Source organism: Cavia porcellus, unplaced genomic scaffold (assembly GCF_034190915.1).
Source record: "Cavia porcellus strain 051 isolate PalLab524CR breed Dunkin Hartley unplaced genomic scaffold, mCavPor4.1 scaffold_29, whole genome shotgun sequence".
In the NCBI taxonomy this organism is placed as follows: Eukaryota; Metazoa; Chordata; class Mammalia; order Rodentia; family Caviidae; genus Cavia; species Cavia porcellus.
In genome coordinates, this window is record NW_026947512.1 from 28,279,169 (window position 1) to 28,296,160 (window position 16,992).

General features: G+C 31.5%; 1 long non-coding RNA gene across 1 annotated transcript in view; it reads right to left on the reverse strand.

Moving 5' to 3' along the window:
* Window positions 1–13,458, reverse strand: part of LOC134473949 (uncharacterized) — a 53,951-nt gene extending 40,493 nt beyond the window's left edge. The window contains exon 1 of the long non-coding RNA XR_010044454.1: window positions 13,323–13,458. This is a non-coding gene — a long non-coding RNA (uncharacterized LOC134473949). The remainder of the gene's footprint in view (window positions 1–13,322) is intronic.
* Between the last annotated feature and the right edge of the window lie 3,534 nt (window positions 13,459–16,992).

Here is a 16,992-nt window from a genome sequence, read left to right on the forward strand (position 1 = left end):
TCCAAAGTACATTTTAAAGTAATCTTTGCTTTCTTTTTTTCCAGAAGTGCTTTGGAAATGTTTGTTTTTATTTTCTTTCAAAATAGATGCATTGGAGAGAAGAGACATCATAGTGTTATGCAATACACATATACATATATATACATATTTGACTTATATATTTATATTAATATTTCTAAATTGCAACATAATTTTCTACCTAAGTATCAAAATACATCTATTTTTAGACTTATTACGGGAAAACTAATTTCCCCTTTTTCATTATTTTCTTAGTTGTTCCTAGTGGCCTCAGATGGAATTTACCTTATATTGTGCTATGTTGCTTGAGACTTTTTAAAATCAATTCTAAAATAATTTTCTAGATTTCATTTTATTTCCAACATAGTAAAATTATTTTCTGAAAATCCTCATATATTTTTGTTTCAAATCTACCTATTTGCTTAATCCATTGTATTAACTATAATATCTAGTAAAAGTATGAAAAGAACTGTAAAGAATAGGAATTTAGACATTGAAGATGATTATAAAAATAGAAAAGTTTCAAAATTTCCTCAACAAACATACTGTCTACTAATTACTTTGAATACAACTTTCTTTCAGCTTGCTCAGGGGTTTGTATTTCTAGTTTGATATAAGTATTCAATCCAAAGTTTAAGCCTTGAAATTGTTGCTTCATTCATTTAAATAATTAATGTGTTAGTGTGCTAAGTAATACCAAACCATTGTTTGATGAAACAATACCTATTTCTCAAATAGGGCTAACTTGTTTATAAAAGTATTCCTATTTTAACCATATATACCTTTCAGAAATTTGTTATATTGATGATTATGAATAGCCTTGATTTTCTTCTATTAGTGATAATTTAAACTGAAGTTATAAATTCTCTAAGAATGTCTACATTTACATAAAATATTTATGTATTATTAAAATATCTATTTCTTGAAAGAATAATAACATTTGCTGATAAAAGACAGTGAGTTTGTTTTCTACTCATTAAAAAACTTTTCATTTCTATTTTGCTAATTTATTTTTTCTGGAAATATATTTATTTCACCAACTGTACAATGGAAAACTGTTATTTTATCTCTGAAAATATACCCATAAATTTTCCTTTCCCTTTTGAATACTGCTTGTGTTCTCCTTTCTTTTGTACATGTTGGTAAATGTTATTAATGTTTTTAAGGAGCCAAATACTGTTGAGATGATCAATTGTATTTCCCTATTACTTTTATTGTTATTTCTCTTATACAGTTAATATTTTCTTTTATTCCATTTGAAGTTTAATGGTATTTTTAAAATTTGTCGAATACCAAGTTGATTTCTTGTTATCTTTCATTTCTCACTATACAAATATATTTTGTGCAAGGAGAACTTGTACAAGGAACAACTTGGTTTCTACACAAAAGTTTTATTTTGAAGTGCCATTAAGACATATGATTTTCATACTTACATAGTTTTTGTTTGTTATCTGTGATATTCTATGAATTTATTTTAGATCAATAATTTACACTGCTTAAATGTATTCATATTTATTAATTTTTATACATTTCTTATTAATCTTATTTTAGATAAAAAGTTTGGCATCATTTGCTGCTATTTAATATTGTGAGTCCTAGATATATATGTGTACATATGACCATTATTTGACATTTAGTATTAGTTTATTGTCCTGATGATTGAAAATTTAATACTTGCTATTACTTTTTAAAATTATGTATTCACCTACATTAATATGAATATAGATTTGCTGCTTAAATAGTTGGCTGGCTTGTATTTTTATGTCTTTTTAATTTCAAATTCTAATCTTATTTCACACTTTTATTAAAATTTCTGTTCTTGCAAGTGTCATGTATCTTTGATATTTAATTGAATTTAACAGTAATTTTTCCCAAGGTAGTTTTATACTTCTACATATTTGATTTCAAATATTTTTGAATTCACACTCAAAATGGTTTATATTAAATATATTTTTAGGATTTTTATTAGCATGTGTTTGGAATACCCAATGAATACATTCATCATGAGGGGTGTGCATCTCAATTCTTTTTTTTTTATCCCCTTTTCCTCCCTCTAACCCTACTCTACATCCCCACTTATAAAAGCTCTATTTCCATATCACTTTCAATTCTTTTTATTCCCTTTTTTCTTCTTTTCCTGTCACCTCCCTCATCTCTTGTTTGCACTCCCATTTGAAAATGTCCTCCATCTCCCTTCCTCATATTTATCTTCTATTTTGATTTTCTTTTAATGTTTTCTTTTTTTTCTTTCTTTCATGCTTGCTTGCTGGCTTGCTTTCTTCCTTTCTCTCTCTTTTGTTCTTTCTTTTCATTTTTGGTACTAGTAATTTAAAGTCACAACTTTATGCTTGTCACATAGGTGCTGCTCCACGGAGCTATATTCCCAGCTCTTTATCCTCTATCTTGCTCAATGTTTATGCTTGAGTTTCTTATCTAAAGGGAAAAATACAATATTTAAACTTATGGGTTTTATTTATTGTTGGAGAACACTAAGCAGGCTCTGAGCAGGATTTAAAATTAACTAATTGGCTTTCTATGTTTATCTATGATTCTATCCTAGGCCTAGGCCCCTTGCCTGGCCTGGGAGTGATTCATAGTAAGTGAACCTCTATGAATCACTGGTTCTGGCTGAGGCCTGTAGTGGCCTGTAAGGCCAGAGACACCTCAAAAGGCAAGATAAGGCCACAGCTGCAGACTCTTGGCTCAAACATCAATTAGCAGACAGACTGTGGCTGCAGAAATTACTCCTACAGTCTCACTCCTACCATGTCTTCATGATAAGGCAGTTCTCCTAAATTGACATGATTCATTACATAGAGACATCCTTGAAGTGACTCCCAAGTTCCTGTTCATTTCTCGCTCTTTCCTCAATTTTCCTGCTCTTTGTTTTGGACCTAATAAAAATGGGTGGTCTAGAGAAGTCTTCGTCTTAACCCTCAGAGTCTCGAACTCAGCTAAAGGGTTTTGCCCCTCCTGGAGCCCTAAACTCATACCACTTGTCTCAGTTATTTAAGCCTTTGCCATACACTTGTTTGGGATATTGGGAATCTAAGGCAAGATCTGACAATTTATTTCATTTAGGATTATGGTACTAAATGAATTCATTTACCTTTTGTATGGCAGAGTATTATTCAATTGTACATAAATATCACATTTTATTTATCTATTCATATACTGATGGGACTATGAGTTGTTCCCAAGATTTAACTCTTATGAATTATACTGCTACACACATTAATATGTATGTAATACTATGGTACAATGACTGAAAATTTTGGGAAAAGATACCTGGAGGAAAATAGGTTTAATATACTATAAAAACTTTGTACTTTAGTTTCAATTTATCCTGATATTCTGTGTTTTTGTTGGATAGTGTCTGTGAGTACATTTTGAAATGTTTGTGATTTTTTACCATGTATTTTATATTTTGAAACAGTTTCATTTTACATATTAGGATAACTTTATCTTGCATTATGATTTTGAATATTATACTGTTATTACCTTTCTATGGATATCCTAAAATATATTAATTTTAATATGACATTATATATGCAATAATTATAGTCTAACTTACATAAGAATGCCACCATTATTTAATTCCAATATACCTTCTTGAATTGGTTTTCCTGCTTTAGTTCTACAATGACTTATAAATCCTAACATTAGGTACATAAATGTTCCTGTTTTATTTGCACAAAACAGTTTTATCAACATGACTGAATTTGCTGCTTTATATATTATATCTGTGATATTTATTGCAAGGTTTTTTTAATAGCATACCTTTGTTTTAACAAGGGCCTTTACTAAAAGTCTACTCAATTTCTCAGTCCTCATTTCTATGACAATGCTCTTACTATCAGTTTAAAAAGCTAATTTCACTTGGTAAAGAATTCTATAATGACAACCTGTTAAATCTGTTGGTGTTTTTGTTATCTCTGTCTACCCTAAGAATCATGAATTATCCTGTTTTGGCCAGTTTTCTGTGATAAAATTCTAACATAAAATCATAGCCAGACACATATTTTCTACTACATAACAGCTTGTCTGTTCCCTATCACGTCCAAGTATTTAAGTTATCCCTTCTTGGGACTCTTTAGAACTCTTTTTTGTGCTGAGCAAGAGTCACAGTCATTGCAAATACCTATTCACACTGACCTGTTCTTTCTTCTCCCTTTTGTCTCTCATCCCTTCCCTTATACACAAGCACGCACACACACACACACACACACACACACACACACCACACACACACACACACACACACACACACACACACACACACACACACACACACACACACACACACACACACAGAGAGAGACACACACTGGCATGCACACGCATGCATTAGCATGTGTTCTATTTCTCTCATCTTTCACTGATGTTTCTTCAGGTAATCTGATCCCCTACCTGTTCCTCGACCAGTAAAAGTACTCTCCAACATTAGCGCCTCTCCGTCCGTTCTGAATTCTTCATTCTAAACATGATTTTCTTCATTGCTTTCATGGTTTTGGTCAAATTTTAATCTCACACTTATTGATCCTAAAATCTTTGAATTTTCAAACCTTGTTTATGCATTCTTACCATATGTGATACTATAATTTTATAGCATTCTTACCATATCTGATACTACTCTAATTTTATAGTGCTTACAAACTTCATAAGAATATAATATACCTATTCATGCATACATTTTATTTTCTCTTTCTCAATAAAATACATCTCCATGTGGTCAAATTCTATCTACTTATAATGTTGCCACTTATCTTGAATAATGCTTATCATCTACTATGTGGTCATTATTTTGTTAAATAAATAATTATTGAGATAAATTTTTTATCTTTTTCACCACTGAAACCAACCAATGGCTTTAATACAAGACACTGACTCTTAAATCATAGTTGAATAAGTCATGTCAAAAAATTATTCCCATATAGCCTTTTATTTCACCCACTTCTCCATTCTAGTACCACCATGTTATAGGTTCAGGCATACAATTCCAGTTTTATATGCTAAATATCAGTGAGAGCTTATAATTCCCTTAGTGTTAAGGGTGTCTTCTGGGAGAGAGATAATACTCTCCACTCATGCTTCAGTGATAACTGTTTTTATATTGACCTGCAGACAGAAACATTATTGAAGGAGGATTATAATGCAAAGATGTTTCACTTCATTGACTTTAAGTTTCTTTGGCAGAATTGAGTGTTATCTTCTGTAAAAGAAAAGGATATAATTTGTCACTGCCAATCTATGTCTCTGCCCCAGTAGTGCCATGTGAAAGTTTGACGTTTGAGATAGGAGATCACTGAGTATGGGGATTTGTTTCATTTGCAATCTGTCGCTCTCATTAACAGCTTTGCAACATGGTTGTTGGCAAAGTCAGCCCACAACTGCAGGGGATGAGACTTCTTTCCATTTTGTCATCCAAGATCTTTTGCCTTCATCACACTCATAGCTAAGCAACTAACTGTGCTAAGGTTTTTTTGTTGTTTATTTATTTTTTATTTTAGTTTTTAAAAGTATTCATGTGGTTGAAGGACATAATCATAGAGAAACAAAGTAATAAAGGAATGAGATGGGAGGCAGAGAAGAGAGTTTAAATCCAGAAAGATGTATTATTAAACTGGCTGACCGTTGCTTTGCAAGTGACACTGACTGTCCTGCTTAAAGTGACTTCTTTGGATAACCATACAGTAGCGGTCTTTATCTTATCAGAAGCCAAGGGACAAAGAAGAATTTATATAATGATGCCTTCCTCTCCTTTGTCTTTAGAGTTGACATGCTTTAAGATATCCACAGAGAGTCAGATTTGAAATAAATATCTTAGAATAACACTAGAATCGGTGATTTACTTCTGAGTAAAAAAAAATATTACTTGTTTGACAGATTAGATTATTGGTAAATATGACGATGGGGGCTGGGCATTTAGCTCAATGGTATAAGCACCTATCTGGCAAGCATAAGTCATGTACTTGATTTCTGGTAGAGAAAAAAGTGATGAGAATGTCATTAAAGTGAAATTATAAGTATAATCATGATTACTTTTTACCATATCTGTCTTTTTATTGGTAAAGCATAGGACTATGCAGTGATGGGTCACACTCACACACACACACACACACACACACACACACACACACACACAAAGAGAGAGAGAGAGAGAGAGAGAGAGAGAGAGAGAGAGAGAGAGAGAGAGACAAAGTATGCATACACACATATCTTTCTTATAAAAACAAATTATCATATTACAAACTGCCTGTGGAAAGGGCCACATAGTAGAGAAGTGAGGATTATCTTTGGTAGTGAAAGTGGCTTCCGAATAAGAGCTAGGAGTAAGAGAGGACCCTCAGTCATGCAGCAACAAGAAAATGAATTATGCTAGGAGCCACAACAAGCTTGGAGGAAATCTCTCCAGGAAGCTGCCACACAAGAAATGCAGTTCAATGCACACACTGATCGCAAGCTTGTGAGAATTTGAGGAGATACCTAAAATAAACTACACCTAAAATTTTGTGAAAAATGATTTATTTTGGTTTAAAGTGCAAATTCTGGATCATTTCACTCTGGGAATGGCTTGAAAAACCAGAATATTAGCTCCTCTTCATTTGTATCCTGTTCAGTGGTCCATCGGCATGAAGCTCTCTGCATTAGAATCTGTGATTGGTAACTATGGCTTGTGCAGGGAAGACCAGATGTATATTCTGTGATTTTGTAGAAGAATGTAATTTTATTCCTTATTATTCAGATTCTGTGTCTAAAACATAACCAGAAACTGACAAAGATAGTTCATTTATCTACTGAGAAACTGATTAGTCATTAATCATGTATTTTTCAATACTATGGATTATAAAAAATAGCGAACAAAACCATCTATCATGCCCACCTTTATGGAGATTCAATGTGTGTGGGGGGGAAAGAAATACAATTAGCTCAGGAAATAATTAAAATTATAGCTTTTGTAGGTGCTATAGTTGGGAAATAACTGGGGAACAGTGTTTCAAGATATTTGGTATGTAACAAAAACTACTGCTATGATGCAGTTATACCCTTGCTTCCAATAGAATGCAGATGTAGAAGACTTGTAATGGCAGAAAATCATATTATTAGAAAAATGTAAGGAAAAGTAGCTGGTATCAATGAAGAATCAATGATATCAGCTATCAGTGAAGCAGCACTACGTAAGACAAAGCTGAAAAAATAAAACTTCTGTTAGTGTATTTTTTTGAATAATGCCCATTCCTACAAGTCTTTCCTGCACTCCTTCACTTTAATCTTTTCACATTATTATCTATGTATGTACATCTTATTTTATCTCCAAGTAATTATCATCATTATTATTGACTTTCTACATATTTACACTAACAGTGTTTTTCACCATCAATGGCTACCTTTTACTTCTGCAGTTTTTCCTCATGAAAAAATACTTAATACTTTATTCACATGCTAAAAACTGAGTATTAAAAACTGCTTGATTTTGGTTGAATTGATTTCATATTAATTTCTGAGTGAGTTTTAGCACAGGATACAGTTCTGAACTAAATTTTAAAACCATTGATAAGTTCCTGGATGAGCACGAAAGTCCAAGTCACTATCTCTAGGACCCACCAATTCCTAGAGTAAAATTACAACCATTACTTTCAATAAATACTGGAGTTTTTTATTTTTTTGAAAAAAAGGATTTTTTTCCACTTTTGTAACTCCACCCATAAAATTCAGAAATCTTGTTATATTTATCTAGCGCTATATGCTTTGTATTTTGACATAGACTATTTTATTTCACGTAACAGTCACTTCAAGTCTCCGTGTTAAAAACTCTTTCAGTCTAAATCATGCCTAAAGAGTTGGAACAAATGTATTGTGATTATACTTCTATACAAGTGAATTTTTAAGATGTAACATATTGGTACCTCAATGATTTATTTTAATGTTTTATCTTCTAAGATAATATGGTTCAGGAAAATATGAGTTTCTAAATAATTGTAATTGTACTTCAAATCCTATTTAGGAGTTTTTTACTCACCCATATTTTCTCATAACCCATTTCACAGACCATTGTTAATAATAACTGAAGTAAAAGATCAATATTCAATACTTACTTTTGTCATTATCAAAGATCTTAAATTTAACAAGGTGTTAAGGGTTCATTATTAGTTTTATTTTCTGGATCCTCAGTTACGTTTCATCATGAAAAAAATTACTTTCTTTATAAAAACGACCCTCCAAGGTTTTTGTCAATTATTTTACTATGAAACTCATAATTTCATTGATGTGTGAAACTTCTCCTTATTGTTTATATACAGTAATCAGTTGCTGTGCACTCTGTTTTACATAACTGTCCTATCTGATTACATTGTACAATTGAATTTTCTGCATGGAACAAATAAAATTTAATTCATAACTTTCATTTAAATTTTTTAGATAACCATTGATCTATAGCGCCTCCTCTGTCATGTATCGTGTTACAACATGGATACATCTGCTTTGGTGCACTGTACTCTTTTACTCATTCAGTATTCTCTCTGTGCTAAAGTAATCCTCTTCCTGTAGGTCTACCTGGTATAGCACATATCTCATCCATATTGGTTGATACAAGCAAAGTGTTGTCAAAACTGTGAGATATGTTATATAAAACATATTTTAGAATTGATGTTTTGCAAAATAGCCTACTGCAATTCTTTTTGTTATTCCATAGAAAAAATGATGCCTTTACACAGATATTAAACCATTTTCAAATAGATACATTTTAACAGCTCATTTTAAAAAAAATCATATAGTTTATACACATTTTTACAAGATTTATTGTTAATTTAAAAGTGATGGTTTATGATACCTTTTAACATGGTTTTTCAAGTGATGGTTTTACGCCCTGAAAAAGCATAAATAATAGGCTACTTTGTTGGAATTTCTGGTTGAATTCTGGAGAACTGCAATCATTTGTTTTACTTTCAAAGAAAATATAAGATTTGAAGATTCATTCTAGTAATGTAAACTTATTTAGTAGGAAATTAAAACAGTATCACCATGAAAAAATTCCTTCAGAGTAAATTAGTTATTTTGATATCATTAATTATTTTAAAACACAGTTATTTTTAAAATCAATACTATCCCATGTCCTGAAAGATTTGCCTTCTTTGAACATTTTATTGTATATCTAAATAATACCATTTATTTAAAATAACCACAAATGTAGTTTTCAAATTACATATTTAATTAAAAGGAAATATTAGATATATTTTTGTGAGTTATAAATGCTTAGATTTGTGTTGTAAATTTTAATCTTGCAACATACATAAAGCAAAGTAAAAATGGAATATGAAGCAATATATATACTATGTAAATACTTTTCAATGAAATAACCCAAAATATTTCAATATTTTTGGCATCAATACATCCAGCAACCCAGTAATATTAATTTAAATTAATAAATTAATGTATTGACTTACCAAATGCTACATTCATTTCCTAAACTCATGATGTAGGAAAATATAAATTTCAATATTTTCTCCGTAGTGTTGCATGATGCAGATAGAATTATTTCAAATTTCCAGAAATGTTTGTTTACAAATACATAGTTTATTTGTGATTTATAGTTATATCTCATAAATTATTTTAAGTAATTAATCAGTTAAGAAACACTTATGATATAAACATAATTTTTTAAGAATTATTAAAGTTTGACTTAAGATCTAAGTATGCTATCACTGATTTTAGATAAGGGAATGAATTTTTTAAAAATATTATTATACAGGTTGCATTTACTTATTTATTTATTTGTTTAGTAGTCCTGAGGATGAACTGGATAACGTATGCATTCAATTGTCCATAGAAAAGTGATAACTCATTAGAATGTAAATCAAATGAAACTAACCCCACTAATCTGAATAGCTCTCCAATCTTATTTCTGACCATCTCTCCTCTTGTAGAAGAAACGGTTACAGAAATTCCTCTACACACAAAGACAAAATTCTACTATTTATTTTCATTCAGGTAATAAGTCAAAATTATTTAATTTTTTGAGACTTATAATTGCAGACACTGAAAGCTATGAATGATTAAAAGATTTAAGCTTTTACTTTTTCAGTGTGATAAAATTCATTTATCAATTTTAATATTTTTATAAATTTGAAAATTATGTGCCATTTCAGATGTTAATAAGAGGATATACATTCAGATTTTAACCCTTCATATGTTTATGGAGGATCTTTTTATAAAGGCTAATTTTTTTTTGCTTTGAGTTCCCCAATCTCCTCCTACATTTTTTCCATTTAATATTTAGAAAATGGAAATATTTGGGTTTATGATGGAGCGGGAGAGGGAATGAGGCAGAGATATTTTTACCAGTACTTAGGAAGGAGCAGGTCTAAACTGGTAATTTTCATATAATAATGTTTATGAAACATCATGATTATATGCTGCAAAGTTTTTTAGATTTAGAAATTGATATTTGGAAAGGTTAAACAAATTTTAAAAGGTCAAGTATGTCTGAAATTGAGAATTATTATATTTCAATTATTTTCAGTTTTCCTGACTTGTATTAGACAGTAATCAGATGTGTGTCTTTCTATAACTTTATTAAGTGAGATACAGACAAAAGTAATGCATTCTAGAACTACTACTAATTTGGGAAGGATTATGTCAGGTAAAATTAATGAAAATATCGTATATTATGATTACCATTTTTTCTTGAAAGTAATTTAATTAGACAGCCTGATTACTAGTATGAGAGTCTTGAGTAACGACTGAATAGGAATCAAGCATTGGTAGCAGATCACTGTGACATCCTAAAATCAGAACACCTGAAAAACACAGGGATATTTTCAGTTATGTAGTGGATCATGTGAGAAAGTCCTTAGCAAAAGCCCATGCAAGAACTGTCAGCGGGCACTTTTTTTTCTCATTCTGTCACATTACTTCAGATTGTACTCTGAGGAAATATACTAGGAATTGTCCCAAGAGTTACTATTGAGTAACATTATGCTTTTGTTTGTTTTTCTCCAGATTTTTTTCTAGGATACACATGCAGCATTGATAATAGAAAGTTAGGATCTGAACAGCCCTGTTTATACACACACCTGCAGCATTTGTTTCAGTTAGGATTTTAAAACAGTGAGCGCCTATTTTTCCACCATTTTTTGTGTATTGTTTGGGAGTGAGATCTACTATAACTGTATAAAAAGCAAACAATACATTCATTAATGCAGGTTTTTTTTGTGGTGTTACTTGTTGAAATAGTTTCAGAAAAAAGAATTTAATTTCTGTCATCAGTTGTTTATTCTTCAATCCAATAAACTTTTACCCATCTCAAATATCCTAGTTAAAAATAAATAGATAAAATTATAGAGGTTTTCAAATGATTAGTTATAAGTGGTACCTACTGAAGAATATAATCACTCTATGTACAGAGAAGAAAAATAGTCTCATTAATTGTTAACTTCATGTTCAGAATGTTGAAACATTGGTTTTCAATTACTATTCAGGGTATAATCTTTGAACTTTAATAACTACAACATTTCTTCTATTGCTTAATTATGGTATAAACAAATGTATCTGGGTTCATAAGTGAAAAGAAATCTTAAGACCTATATTTATTCTGAATTACTTAAATAAGTGAACAAAATATTTAAAATTCTGCAATTCTAAAGAGTTTATAACTGCAATTATATTCTCAATACCAGTATAAAAAACCAAATATTGGAAAAATATTTGAATTTGGGAATGATCTCTTAAACAACACCAATAATTTATTTTTGTAGGTAAGACAACTGACTCTTAGAGAGGCCAAGTAAAATTTCAAAATCATATAACACATACTTAGATAGTATGGGCATCATGCATCTGTAAAATGCTGTTCCAGGAGTCTACTATTGATCATTCTATTTTCATTGCCATTACTTTCTGCTTGCTATCTTGAGATAGTAACTTAAAATTTTATGTTTATTAAAAGCAATAGGCATTGTGTTTTAGAAAAATATTATCCTGAAAAAGATACCTCTAAGCTATAACTTTTGTTCATCATTTACTTCTTGTGAAAATATAAAAACATAGAAACCCATATCATTCTCCTAATTTACTTTTCAGTGTTTACAAATATGAGTTTGCTTTCCATTATCCCTGCAATATCACTGTAGTGATGCATAAAGGCAGCATTATATACTTTAGCATTATTCATAATACACTATAAAATATCAAGTTATTTGTCAACAAAATAGTATATTTCTAGATTAAATCACGGAATAAGAAATTCCCTGCCATGTGTACATTTTCCTTGTACTCATTGGAATAGAAGATTTTTCCATGTATCTTTCCAAAGTACTTTAAAAAACCAACCAGTATTTTACAGTCTGTATATTCAAAATCTTCATCTTTTCTAGCCTTCCAGGAGCCTTTGCCAATGCTGCTCACTATTACTTTTTCAAAATTTGATTTCGTTAATTTTTTTTTTCCAGCTAAAACCACTACTTTTAGTAAGTCTCATGTTGGGCATCTTTAATTTGACCTTTAAATGCTGGATGAATTGTGTCATTATATATTCATACTCTCTAAAATCAAATTAGGCAGAGATATTTACATTTGATATATTTAGTCATGATTTGGTTTTTGAGATCTAAATACACTGACTGTATATCTACTTGGATATCTCTATAAATATATAAAATATTTTTTCAAAAACGGATCACATATATCCTTAAGCCACAAATTGCTGCAATTTCAGAAATTCCAATTTCGACTTAGGGTACATGTTAAATACTGAGTGACAAAGACATACCCTTTCGAAGTTATCAAGATTACATGCATGCCTTAATCTCCTCTTTTTGTCTGGTAATCTTCTAGCCTGTGAGCCACCCCCAAGTAAATCCAAACTACTTTATACTTTTCTCTATCTTTAAAAGCTTATAATTAATCACTTCGCATAGTTCAAAGCAGGTTAATTTCTAGTAGTTTGGTACTTTAAAATCAAAACATTTTGAGCAATTATTCTGTAAAAGAATAGTACAAAGCCTGCGTAGCCTGAGGGTCTTTTCTATTCACCAGTAGTGTCACCTACCAAAGAGGAGCTAAATGTGTCCAATCCATATAAAAACTCAGTTTTCCTATTCTTCATATAAATCAGTATATTTAAGAGCACCACTCTTATTCCCATCTCAACTCTTCTGTGTATACTGTTCAAGTTTCAAAAACATCTCCTAAAATTATTTATTGCAGTTATTTCAGTAATTGGTTTCTTCTTAATCAGTGTAGACCCAACTTACTCAGTGAAATGTCCCTGTAAATTCAGGCACTAATTCTATTAGTGTCTTACTTACTTTTTACTCATTGCTGAGACGAAATACCTCAAGTCCAAGTTGAAAAAGGAAAGGTTTATTTCTTACAGTTTTTGGAGGTTTCAGTCCACACTCAGTTGGCTCTAAGGCAGGCTGGCATGGCTACACTGCAGTTCATGGTGGCTTCAAACAGCAAGCAGGACCCAGCAAAGAGCAAGACACACCTTCTTCCTGCCATTACATCACATCATGGCTCCACCCCTTTGTGGGTGTAGCATTGACACCATCAATCCAAGCACTAGACAATGAACCAATCACAAATGCACAATACAAACTCATGAGGTCTGAGGGCCACAGACCTAAACCATGACAATTAGTTTCTTTCACTTCTCCTCTCAGTTTTCCAGAAAATGTTTTTGTCTCTAATGAATCAAGATTGCAATGTTTGTATTATAGTAAAGTAAAATATGGGCAATACAGTTAGAGGATTGTTCTTCAACTATCCAACCAATTATTACTTGTATGTAATATATTTGTTATATTTGCGTGAGCTTCATGTATAAGGAAATAATAGTATTTCATAATGCTGAATCAAGATTCTATACATTCATATATTCAATAGATTTAATCTCTAAGACATATTAAAATTTACCACTTGATAATGTTCAGTCATTAGTGAAACTATGAATTTCTGTTAGTTTTCTGTCTTTTTAAATTCTTATATGGCCACGATCCAACCCTAAAAGATGAGTAAATTGAAAAAATTATACATCCCACAGTGAACTTTAAAGCAAAAAAGCATTATGCAATTAATACATATTAAATAAGTGCATATGCCAAGAATTACACATACATATTAACTAACTACTTATGCTTAAAACTGAATTTTGATTATAGACCTTTTGAAAGCCATTATCTAGATAAATGTAGCAGAAAGGAAATTGAAATAAAATTAGCATGAAGTTTTAGAAAAGAGGTGGCAAGCGGAATCAGGTTTGTGTATTTCAGAGCTGTCTCTGAGAGCTCAGCAGAATAGCGGCAGTGCTGTGTTGGAAGTTCAGTCACTGATTGCTGCTGCTGAAATGCACCAGTAAATTTGGGATGGCAATAGAGTTTGTAGATTAAAGTTCATAAATGTACAGAAAGCTTAATGAAATTTGTACTTCAGCTAAACAGTTTTTACTTCTTAGTGTAAATATGCTCAGTACATATTTCTTGTAAGAGTTAACACAAAGACTGTGTGGTTGACTAATATGTGGAATCTAAACTGTTACCCTCATATAAGCGGAGAAAATAAACTGGGTATGGTAGTATACAGTTAAAATACCAGAGCTTTGGGAGACTGAGGTAGGAAGATTGTAAATTTAAGTTCTACCTGTACAATAGAGGATAACCGGGGGGGGGGGGGGGAGGAGGGAGAAAAGAAGGAATGGACAAAAAAATGAAAACAAACTTTTACAAATAAGGAGGGGAAGAGGGGTTGAAAGGAAGGAAGGGGAATGGAAAAAATAGGAAAAGCAAAATCTGTCGTGTATAGGTAAATTCCCTATGGTGAATATGATCAATATCTAAAATGTACCAATAAAGAAATAAAAGAAACATAAAGGGATTGGAGATAGAACTCAGGGACAGAGCACCCTGACAGTTTGATCCTCAGTAGCACACACACACACACACACACACACACACACACACACACACACACTCACACACACACACACACTCACACACACATATTAGCAGAGAGAATAGTTGTCCCCTGAAGCTGAGAAGAGTAGGGAAATAGAAATGAAAGACAGGAAAAGGCTGGAGGTTGGTCAAGGGGTAAACAGCTACAGTGAAATTTGAGGAAGATGCTCTGCTGATCTTCCATGGTTGGATGACCAGATTTAACAAAGTGTACTGGATGAGTCAAACTAGCTAGAAGAGAGATTTTGAATTTCTCATCATAAAAAAATGGCAGAAGTTTAAAATGATGAATATGCCAGTTATCAATATACAATGTAGCATGTAACATATCATTACATTTTACTCTAGAATTATACACACTTAACACCAGCTACCCATAAATGAAACTTGAAACAGGGAATTAAAATGTAACTGAACTGCCTGTGTTTTACCCAGTCAAGTGTTTGCTGAAACCACAATATTATTTCCAAGAAAATATTAAGTTCACATGACTACAAAGTCAAATTTTAGTATCACAATATATATTAGTTATTATTTTCAACTCTTTTGCATTGTGAGACACCTTATTTTATGTTAATTTAAACTGTTCATATTAAAATTTGTTTATCATTACAAAAGTTCATAGAAGGCCTTGTGTTTACAACTGTTTATTCTTTAATGGTGGATAATAAAATTGCTATAAAGATTTAGGCCCAAATTTTCTGACTTAAGGAGGTTGAAGAAAATGAAATGAAAGTTATATATTCATGTGATCCAGATACATTTAAGAATTAGTTGTAGAAATTAACTGCAAATAATCTGTATTCCAAAATAGCAGTACTTAAATGTATTGCACGATCATTCATCAATTTTTTAAATTTCCTTTTCTCCTGTTGACTATTTGCATTTTTTGAGTCCAGCCATTTAGATAACTAGTTTCTTCCAAAAGACCTATTTCTGCCTTTCAGATATTTTAGGGCTTTTGACAATTGAATTAGAACAATTGAGTAAGAAAATTATCCGTAAAAGAAGCTAAATATACAAATGCAAAATAGGAAATTTGTGGACATTTTCCAATATACCATAAAATAGAATTTTTTTTATAATTCTGGGCACATAGTAAATTTTATTCTTTTAATGTGTGCTAAGAATTGCTAGTGTTGTGAAAGTACAGAGGAAAACATTTTATAAAGATTAATGTTTCATTATTATTGACTTAAGTACATACTATACAATTCTGTATTGTAATTTTATCTTTATTTTGGGCAATACTCCTTCTACTTACCAAAAACTGTTTACTGTAAAACATGATGTACCCTGACAGCAACAGCTTCTTCCTCATGGGTTTGCCTCATATCCAGTGGGATCATGTTTACTTTTGCTTGACTTAAAGTTATTGTTTCCAGAAATTCAGTAGGGATCATTTTCAGGGGATATGTCTTCAAAAATCTCACTAGAACTTATTTTCTAATAGAATTTACTTTGGGAAAATTGTGTTAGGAGAGGGCTGAAAATATAGTTGAAGGGGCCTAGCGTGCTTGAACTTGAAACCACCCACTTAGTATTGGTTTCTTGGACAAGTACAATGAAAGAATTGTGGGTTCATGAAGGCTTCCTTATACTGAATGCCAGGCATCATGGTCTTGAGAAGGCAGTGTGTGAAGCTACTGCTGAGCATCGTAGGATGCTTGTGGCCAGGTATCCCTGTTTTTGTGTGTGAGATATGAAGGGCTGGATGTTGCATGCAATGGTAAGGAAAGAGAGCTAAATATGATGGAATTTAAAGTTAGAACAGACAGGCTTATACTAGAAAAGGGAAAACTGTATAAACAGAAAGCAAAATGGGGTGGATACCGAATGGGCTTCACATAAGGATTTGAATTGTACTCTTGGCCTAAGGTTTCTTTCCTTGGGCCTTTCGTGATTGGCAGTGTGATTAAGGTGCTGAGTCAGCTGTACCTATTGCCCATGTAATTTCCCATATTTCACTGCTATAATTTTAGACAGGAGACAGTGTTCATATTTATGAACTTTTAAAGAGTTC